Genomic DNA, 11,004 nt, shown 5'->3' on the forward strand with positions numbered 1-11,004 from the left:
ACATATATCGTTCAAATTAATAGGGATTAGAAAGCATAGCTTTTATTCCTAGGTGAGTCTGCAATCTTGAGTGTCTCTTGAATGAGTTTCTGAGCTTTCCTGCTCCTTATCTCTACTCTCATGCTGTCACTCTTCTCTATCTTATCATACGGCTTCTTCATCTTTATAGCTCTCCATTTCGACTTCAGACTCCCCACCAATTTCTCTAGAGGATAACCAATCATCACCATTTCAGAACTTCCCTGTACACAACACAAGGATGCAAAATTAATGACAAACAAAGAAAAAATGATGGAAAATTTATATAACAAAAGACCCACCAGTATGAAGAATGAAAGATGATGATATTTATTCAACAAAATTCAATATTTATGTAATAAAGATATTCTTCAGAGGAGAAGAAAGCAGGTTGAATGACCTTTAGATAGAGGGAGGGTTTGAGAAGAACAGGTGAGGTAACAAACCTGAATGACTCACGGTTGGATGTCACGATGAAAGCAATAAGGGGAAGGTAGGCCAAGCAATTAATAGAAGCAGAGGGAAGCCTTGTATGGATGGGAGGCATCCCAAAATGCCCCTATGGTTTAAAACATTACCTAATATCTCTAAAAAATTAATTAGAGAAATGATATATTTGCCCCCTCCTCTTTCTCATGCCACCCCCTTGTAGAGTAAAAAGTAGGGGTGCAAGGAAGGTCAATTTTTGGAAATTCGGATTGAGCTTTTACCATAAAATTGAACCTGGCTAAGATCGATTCCATTTCATCTAAAACCGACGCAACCCAAGTTGCACGCACCCCTTGTAAAAAGTCCAGGTTTACATACTGTAAAGGGAGTGCCCGGAGAGGAAAAGGATTTGTTGTCTCGGCTTCAATACAACTCACACTCATTACACTCATTCCTTTTGGCATATATCAATCTAGCAACAGTGAAATAGCCAGGATAAGTTGTCTCGGTTTAATTCTTTATATCCTATTGGCAACACGTTATCCATCTTTTTCCAGGGTCTTGGATTATGGTCCACCCTTGTGTCGAGCGATCTACGCAAGTCGAATACCTCTATTATGAAAGGTTCAAGTCACCATGGGCGAATTCCTCTAGTATAAAAGGTGCAAGTCTCCATGGGCCCGCTGACCATCATTGAGTTCATGAGATTGCATTTTTGGAATCTCCTTCGGTTATGAGGTTTCCAAACTGCGTTCCATAAAACTATGGAGCCCTATTAAGGGGGCGAACGCTTTCTCTTCGTTTGAATCAGTCTCACCAATTGGGTCAGAATAAGTTGTGATGACTCAACTGCGGTGATTTCTGAGGACACCTCCAACAGCTGCTGGGCTGGGATTATCTTTTGAGCTTCCATCAAAGTTTAAGGGAGGCGGTTGCCAGGATGATGGCCTTGGCTGATGCATTTTCTCCCCAATGGTTACTTTCCATTTTCACAAGACTACATTCCTAGACAGAGTGCTCAATGAGTCATTACCTTTTGACCACCTATTATATCCATTTTTATTTTCATTATTTTTTTACAGACAGATACTCCTTCCCTTGAAGATTCAAGAATTTCTCGCTCCCATGTGCCAACTGACCGCATATTGTGCAAGTCTCCATAGTGTCCTTCCAATATCTCCAAACGGACCCTGTCCCCTCTCAAAGATGAAGGATTCAATAAAGTGTGGGCAGGACTATTCGATCCCAAAAGTGTTTAGTGTATTACTATAGTTTTATTTAGGGGTGGCAACGGGGCGGGTCGGGGCCGGATGTTGGGGTCCCCTTCCCCTTCCCCTCTGCGGGGAATTTTCCCCCTCCCCTTCCCCTTCCCCTCTGCGGGGATGGTGGGGAATCCCCCTCCCCTCCCCGCGGGGAATATCTAATCCCCTTCCCCTTCCCCTCCCCGCATCCTTCGGGGACAAAATCCCCGCCCCGCCCCCTCTTTGGAACCCAATCAAACCAGCAAACAGAGCTTCTTTCTTCTACGTCCATTACAGACAATATTGTGATGAATGCTATGATTCTATTCATGTGATCAACAAACAGATGGACAAAATCAGAAATGCATGGATGAGACAACAAACATAAATAACAACAGGACCTCATCTTTCAGCAATTTTCTGCATAAATTATGGAATGATAAATAGGAAATGAGCACCAGGATTACCTTCATTAACAGACAGCCAATGTGTAAAAAGTAACTATTTCAGTAGTCACAATGAACTTTAAAAGTCCATAAGTGGGCGCTCACACACGCAAAATAATGTTCATTAGTTCATTCTGTATAGCATGTTAACCCCCAGATGAGCATGAGAAATGAGAATGGAGAAGAGAACAAAATCAACAAATGACTTATTTCTTTAACTGCAATTCAGTCTAGTGCTGACATGAAACAAATTTCTAGTAGCTAAATTTTTCTTGTTGAAAATTAAAACCTGCAATCCAACCCTAAAATTTTGTTGGCACTACGATTTTTTGATAATTGCATACACTCAGCGTCTCAGGCTCTCAGCTTGTCTTTATTATTTCAACATCTGTGAAAATGTTATTATAGTTCCCAAAATGCTCTCAGAAGCTAATTAAAAGGAAAAGACAAGCAAAGTTTATGTTTGGGGGAAGCTTGTAGCCGATCCACAGAGTTTCTAGGGATTGGGCAATTTCTTAAAATAATAGTTTTATATATACCAATCATTGCAAAAGAAAATTTTAAATTGCACATGCTCTTGGGGGGCGGGCCAAGTTTTCAAATATCAGTAGTTCAGCACGAACCTCATATTTATAAGTTTGCTATTCTATTACCTTCTACACTTTTTTTTGTGGGTGGGTGTGGAAGGTTTTCACTTTTCCAGATTTTCTTAGGTGATGCCATAGCCGTGATAGCAATGAAAAACCAGGGAAGCAATATCACTTCCCATTAAATATTAGTCGTACGTTTCTCATGTATAAAAAAAAAAAAAAAACCTAGTTACGTACATAAAACAGGAAAGGGATTTGCTAGCGTCCATCGCAGAAGGCATTTCGCAGATGGTCTGTTGCCTCGGAGAGCAGCCACCTTGTGAATGAAGACAAAATCTGCTGAAAAGTGTGCCGGTGTGGCAGCTCTTAGATGCAACATACCACCCGCGAAATGCCTTCTGGGATGGACGCTAGCCAATCCCAACAAGAAAATGGCATGCGCTATGCGTGGACACTAATCATTCAAAAAATACATGCTTTTATGACTTAGTTTATATATGAGGCGGAAAAAAATAGAGTCAGAGCATTGAACCTATAGGGTATCTAAAAGCTATAAAAAATTACACATTTAAGGTAATTTTAGCAATAGAGAACTTTATATATGTAAGATATTTAATATCTATATGAATGTTTATATTTATAAGAATTTAATAGTTACAAAATAATAACTTTATATTTATAAGGTTTTAAATAACTTCAAGGCGGCCAAATTTTTTGCATTATTATAATAAGGGATTTGCTAGGGACCATGGAGAAGGCATTTAGCGGTTGGGCTCTCAGATTTTGGTTTATTAATTTAATTCATTTGAGGTGGGTGCTCTCACACGCAATTCGAAATGCCTTTTGCGATGGTCCCTACAGCAAATCGCTTATAATATAGCTTCTTTCTTTAAATAAAATTAGGTAGGATTAGGAAGATACTAGGAATGCTAAGCCCACTTGCGAGGATGAAACTTACTTTGCCTCATACATGCAACCACTGTAATTGTGTGGGCCACACCACCAAACCCTATTGATTATCCAGACTCCAGATAGATCGACTCTATCCCCTTGATCAAAATGGGCTTTATTTTTCCTATTACTTTTGATATTCGGCATTTCCAGGCTTTGATCGAGTGGATGAGATCCATGATCATTGTCTTGCTAGTGGAAGGTATCATATCAGTGGCTCGAGTAGTCGTTGTTGCTCTCCGCAAAGGCGCGCCCAAATGTCGGTCCCTTCAAAAACAATGGTACCCATAGTTTCTTTTTTACTTTTTCGTGAAAAAGGAAGGCAGTTTTGGAATAAGGACAGGGTAATAGGACACAAAAGGTGAAGCCTAGTGTCCAACCCATTTTATAATGTCAGATTCTTCTAAAAGGTGCTGTTTGGATTTAGGGAATTTTTTTAATTTCTTGAACATTTTACCTTGCAAAATGAACTTTCCAGCGTTTGATAAACTCATTTTCCATGGATTTTTTTCCTAAAATTGAAAATTTTCCATGTTTTTCAAGGAAAATTGCATAGACATTGGAATTTTATTTTCTGTGGAATTTTTTCAATGGAAAATTTATTTTACATAATTTTACTTTCCTTAGATTAGATCCATATACCCCCTAAGGTTTAAGGGAAAATATAATCTCTTCCTTTTTGCTTAGAGTTGCAACAAGAAAGCCTGGGCATTTCACATGCAAATGACATCAAAGTGAAGCTAAGAAGTAGGGGCTTTCATGAGTGAGAGTATACCAGCTTTTTATTTTGTTTTTAAAGGTGAGAGCCGAACAAACCACCACCGCACCACGACATCCCTTCCACTTGAACATACCCAAACGAAAATATGGCCACATCATTTTATGGGTCTTTTAATATCAGTATGGGAAATGATATATTCATCCCCTTTACTACCCTGGGCCGGCCCTTGTAGTGTAAAAGGGTAGTCATAAATACACTAGAGGAGGTGGCCTGGGGAAGAAAAGGGGGCAGATATATCACTTTCCCTTTCAGTATCCGTCGTGGGCTTCATATGGAAGTTGATAAGCAGAGCCATGGACCATTCATCTCTTCAATACCCACCACTCGTTGCTCATCTCCATTCAATTCACTTGCTTTGTTTGCAAGTTCCTCTATTTATGACTGGTCCCCTTCTCTTTGGATCCTTTCCCTTGTCAGCTATGTTTTTGGGATCTGACATAATTATTAGAGTCGTCTTGTTTGGTCAAAGAGAGCTCTTCCACTCCAAACCCTTCTTAAATAATCTCTGTCCATGGGGTTAGAGTTTAGAGTTTTCATCATAGGTTTCTCAAGACATGTATTAATATGAAGCATAAATGTAGAAGGGCTCTTTTATAGAGTTTATTTAGGCCCATTGTACACTTGGCCTGCGTATGGTGATTTGGGGCATGTTGGGGGTAAAATCGGTATCTCCTACGAGAATGTGACATGTGGCTTGTCTCTCAAATAAATACCTAGTCTTGTCTCTTTCGGTGGAAGGGCAAGAAGGATTCTCCACCTCTCCAACTTAGCAATGCCTCCAAACGTGAAAATTTCTCCCAAAGGGAAGGTCCCTGTTGAGAATGGCTACTTCTCCGTAAGGTCGGTGGACCGATATAAAACCAGTTCCCATGAAGAAACTTGGCGCTTATCAAAATAAGTATGAAAATTAACTCCATAGGCAATCGACAAATAAAGAAAGACTCCCTTAAGGCAAGTATCCTAAACTATTGTGAACTTCGCCTCTATAAAAAGACCCCCCGCTCAAAGGTATGCATCTTCTCCAATCCTCTGGCCGCTAGCCAGAATTATTATTCCGTTCTCCTATTGCCTGGTTTTCGCTTGTTAATGTCGATTTCTGACTTGAGCATCTGCGTAGTCTCCAGCAGTCACAACTCCAGTACCCCTAACGTGTGTTCTGTGAGAGCAGATCCATCACAAATTGGAGCCAGAACCAGATTTAGACATCATCGGGGCTGTTGATCTGATCATCCACGGTGAATCTAGAATGTCGTAGCCGATCCCACCATGATCGGATGATCCTAAGCCCTTGATCAAAGGTTGTAAACAAACTTAAAATGAATATAGAAGGATGACTCTTTGACAAAATGATTGATCAAGGGTCTATGATATTTATCTGTTGTAGGATGGTATGCGGCTCACAGTGACTCACCATATCAATATTCTTATTTCTTAGTTGCATCCATGTGCATCTATTCATACAAATCTTACTATGTGACATTAAGCATAAAAGAAAAGTAAATGTATACACAATAAATATGAAAATAAATTTCTCTAAGTGATTTTGTGATCTTGTATTTTATTGATGTAGTCTCCACAGTCCAAAATGGACGGTTTGGATAATCCTATGGTGCGGGTCATACCGTACTTTAATAAAATGAGGAGTGTAATCATCAAAATATAGTAGTGCGGATAACATTTTCCTTTGTTAACGGTTCAGATCATTTAAATTTAACAATTGAGTTAAAAAAAGTGTCTATAAAGAGGGGAATGAGGACTTCCGTTATTAATTTGAAAGATGTTAAAAGGTTAGTGGTTGTTAACAACTAATTTTTGGGGCTCGCTTGTGCCACACACATGTAATCTGATCCGTTGATTTGACTCATGGCCTCATATCGGGCAAAATGTAGGTAAGATTACTTTGATCGGATGATCACATTCTCTTGATCTGTCAAGGTAAGTTTAGGGTTCTGCCAAAAGACAAAATCAACTGTTGATTTTTGATGAATGGGATGACTGTCCGGCAAGGGAGCAAGAGTGTGCATTGGATCATGATGTTTTACAAGATCAACCGTCCAGATTGATTGAGCAGATCATCTCATCTCATCTCTGTGAAAATACCCTATAAAATGAACGTAGTGCATCATCTCAATGTCATTTGGTGGGCCCAGATCAAGCTTCCCAAATTAATGGTTTTTCATAAAGTGGTTTGCAATTCTTTTTATGACAAATATCCGAAAATGTTTCGTGGGCATCTTATTAAAATTCACCATGTTTGGACTCTTTGAACTTGGAAGATTTGACTTTTATTGAAATTTTTGACAGTGGACAGTAGAAAATTGTACATGTGGGCCCATCCATTTCGATGATCCCAACTGTTCATGTTTTATCACTCAACAAAGGCGGCAATGACACAAAATCTCCAACATTGGATGATTCTAAGAAGGGTAAAAATGCAATGATCCACATTCAAGCACCCCCCAGTGGGTTGCAACAGATACAGTTTGGATAAATCCAAGAAGTTGGCACTACTTTTTGCCTATGAATATTTGCATTTCTTAAGCTGTTTGGAAGTATGGAAAACTTATTTTTCATTTTCTTGTCAAAATTGAAATTTTTCTATAGGCTACATTGCTAGACGTAAAATAGGTGCAAAATAATTTTGAATTGTGCTTATGTCATTTCCCTTCTTTGATTCCGTATTTCATGGTTCCTTTCGCTCTCTGGTTTTCATTTTCATTTTCTAATTTTTTTCTAATGTGGAACTCAAAGATAGTAGTATAAGAAAGGCATCATCTCCTGCCATTGAATTGTCCATGTAGTTGCTCATTCTAAGCCTGGATTTTCCACTTCTAGTTTTAGGTTTGTATTGAAACAACATGTTACTTTTTTGATCATTTATTTTGTAAACTTTCAGGTCTCATGATTTAAACATGTAATTTCAATAGTCAACTGGACTTCCTCATAGTGTACTTTTCCAACCCTCTTTGGTGAAAACTTGGGAAGAGAGGGCAAATATCATTCTCTTTGGTTTTATTGGTGTTGTTTTGCTTAAAATATTGACTTTTTGACGGTACAGTGGATTTTCTGAATTTGGGTTTGGAGGTATGTAGAGTTTTAGGTGCCTCTTAAATTTGTTTACCTGGTTTGATCAAAAACAAATTTAGTAAGAGGAACATTGTGAGTTAAAGCCTATTTAAAGAGTAATGTTAATCTTTTATTCCTGGTTTCATCGATGAGAACAATATCCTGTATATTAAAGTTCCATAACAATTTGTTTGATAACCATGCAATTATCTAGGGATTGAGTTTTTTTAATCAAGTTCTCTTTCTTCACGAAGTTAAAGTTTAAATCTTGTTTAATGTAAATTCCCGCATGGTTCGTTGTTTGAATTTTTAACAAATAGGTAGGACTTATACACTTTGATAATGATCAAGTATGTATGGTTATGTTGCCGAGCGAGGAAAAGAGCTTTATGAGCTGCTAATTAATGCAGGCTGCATACACTGCCATTTGTGCCATTGGAGGAGGTCATGATTACTATACGCCTCTCTATATAGAGGCACACTGAAAGTTCATACACTGATGTGAACCATACCACATTTTTGTAGAATAAAACATATAATCTATGTACTTGGATGATCTACAATAATATTAAAGAAAGTTCACTAACTAATATAGATGATCAATGATCACCTTTGAAATAAAATGAAAGAATATATGAGATTTTCATAAACAATCAAGATATAAGCATTACAAATTGCAACTTATCCTGTATGTTGATATAAAAAACAAACAACATATGATTATGTTTCTTATGTAGATAAACCACAGTTGCATGGGCATTTTTACTAGTAGGACACAAAAGGTGAAGCCTAGTGTCTTACTCATTTTATAATGTCAGATTCTTCTAGAAGGTGCTGTTTGGATTTAGGGATTTTTTAAAATTTCTTGAACATTTTACCTTGCAAAATTACCTTTCCAGCATTTGATAAACTCATTTTCCATGAATTTTTTCCCTAAAATTGAAAATTTTCCATGTTTTTCAAAGAAAATTGAATAGACATTGGAATTTTATTTTCTGTGGAATTTTTCAATGGAAAATTTATTTTACATAATTTTACTTTCCTTATATCCATATATCCCCTAAGGTTTAAGGGAAAATATAATCTCTTCCTTTGCTTAGAGTTGCAACAAGAAAGCCTGGGCATTTCACATGGAAATGACATCAAAGTGAAGCTAAGAAGTGGGGCTTTCATGACTGTTTTTTTCCTTTAAGGAGAATTTCCAACTTTTGTTTTTGGATTTTAAAGGTGAGTGCCGAACAAACCACCACCGCACCACGACATCCCTTCCACTTGAAAATATGGCCACATCATTTTATGGGTCTTTTAATTTCAGTATGGGAAATGACATATTCACCCCCTTTACTACCCTGGGCCGGCCCTTGTAGTGTAAAAAGAGTAGTCATAAACATGGTTTAAAATTTCGACAGAAATCCGAAATTTTGGATACCGGTGGGGACCGAAACCGAAAATTTCCGAAATTCCATTTTTCGCCCTTTACGAAATTTCGGTTTAATGACATTATTTATTTTTAAAAAAAGTGTTACACAATTTCGGCCAAAATTTCGGAATTTCGGTCCGAAATTTGGAGCCAAATTACCAAATTTCTGACCGAAATTTCGGTTTTTGGTGGGGTCTGAAACGGTTACCGAAACCGAAATTTTAAACCTTGGTCATAAATACACTAGAGAGGTGGCTTGGGGAAGAAAAGGGGGCACATATATCACTTTCCCTTTCAGTATCCGTCGTGGGCCTCATATGGAAGTTGCTAAGCAGAGCCATGGACCATTCATCTCTTCAATACCCACCACTCGTTGCTCATCTCCATTCAATTCACATGCTTTGTTTGCAAGTTCCACTATTTATGACTGGTCCCCTTCTCTTTGGATCCTTTCCCTTGTCAGCTATGTTTTTGGGATCTGACATAATTATTAGAGTCGTCTTGTTTGGTCAAAGAGAGCTCTTCCATTCCAACCCTTCTTAAATAATTTGTCCATGGGGTTAGAGTTAGAGTTTTCATCATAGGTTTCTCAAGAGATGTATTAATATGAAGCAGAAATGTAGAAGGGCTCTTTTATAGAGTTTATTTAGGCCCATTGTACACTTGGCATGCGTATGGTGATTTGGGGCATGTTGGGGTAAAATCGGTATCTCCTACGAGAATGTGACATGTGGCTTGTCTCTCAAATAAATACCTAGTCTTGTCTCTTTCCGTGGAAGGACAAGAAGGATTCTCCTCCTCTCCAACTTAGCAATGCCTCCAAGCATGAAAATCTCTCCCAAAGGGAAGGTCCCTGTTGAGAATGGCTACTTCTCCATGAGGTCAGTGGACCGATATAAAACCAGTTCCCATGAAGAAACTTGGCGCTTATCAAAATAAGTACGAAAATTAACTCCATAGGCAATCGACCAATAAAGATAGACTCCCTTAAGGCAAGTATCCTAAACATTGAACTCCTTCCATGCAATTGCACAAGAGAAGAGCGTACTTCACAAGTCACCAAGAAGCTTGCTCCAATTAGATTTGTAATTATCAAACACCTATTTCTTTCTAGCCATAAGACCCAAGTCACCACAAATGGAACAACCATCCATATGATTGCTTCCTTTCTCGCAAAAATGAGATGGCCTGACATCACCATCCCTCCAATAACTCCTTAAACAATGGCGGGGAACCCATTGAATGCCGATGAGCTTGAATGCATAGCTCCATACCTTTCTTGCAGTAAAACAATGAATGAAGATAGGAAGTCTCCTCGGCCTTAAAGCATAAATCTATTTGCCAAATGAAAGTTTTATTCTCATGAGAATATCAAGCATGTTGATTTTTTGATGAGCAACGGTCCAAAAAACTTGAAGGATGGATGGAGCAAATGATCTCCATTTTTTCATCCAACTAAAAGAAGGTGGGCCCCCATAACCAACCAATGGAAAAACACCTTAACCGAGAAGAGACGCAAGATTCTCCCTCTTCCTGCTTGAAGTTCCTAAATATCAATCCCCAAACAATCCTTCCCCCTAACTTCTCAAAATGGTCCACACTATAACTTCCCATCTCTCACTAACCAATAAAGACTTGTATGGGCAAGCCACAATGAGACAGTAGCCAACTACAAATCTTTCCAAAATTGTATCTCATCCCCTTTCTCCAACCTGAACCCAGTGAATGTCATAAAAACCTGTTCAGTCCACCATGCCCCATAGCATTTACCACTAGCTAAATCTCTGTACTCCCACCCACGCTACCCCTCACCATATTTTTCCATGATGATCAATCTTTAAGGGATTTTCTTTCTCCTATCCTCCAGAGCCATTTCCCTAGAAGTGCACAGTTTCTCTTTAAAATATTTCCAGGCCCAAGCCCCCTTTCCTATTTAGGGTTGCAAACATTTTTCCTATTTTATCAAATGCGTCAATCTCTTACTTTTATCCTTTTTTACATGGTACACTCCTCCACAAAAACCGACCCTTGTGCACAATTACTTACTTTCCTCCTTGCCTTC

The sequence above is a fragment of the Tasmannia lanceolata genome, unplaced genomic scaffold (assembly GCF_043159265.1).
Source record: "Tasmannia lanceolata isolate RefF3 unplaced genomic scaffold, GAP_Taslan_0.1 ptg000006l, whole genome shotgun sequence".
In the NCBI taxonomy this organism is placed as follows: domain Eukaryota; kingdom Viridiplantae; phylum Streptophyta; class Magnoliopsida; order Canellales; family Winteraceae; genus Tasmannia; species Tasmannia lanceolata.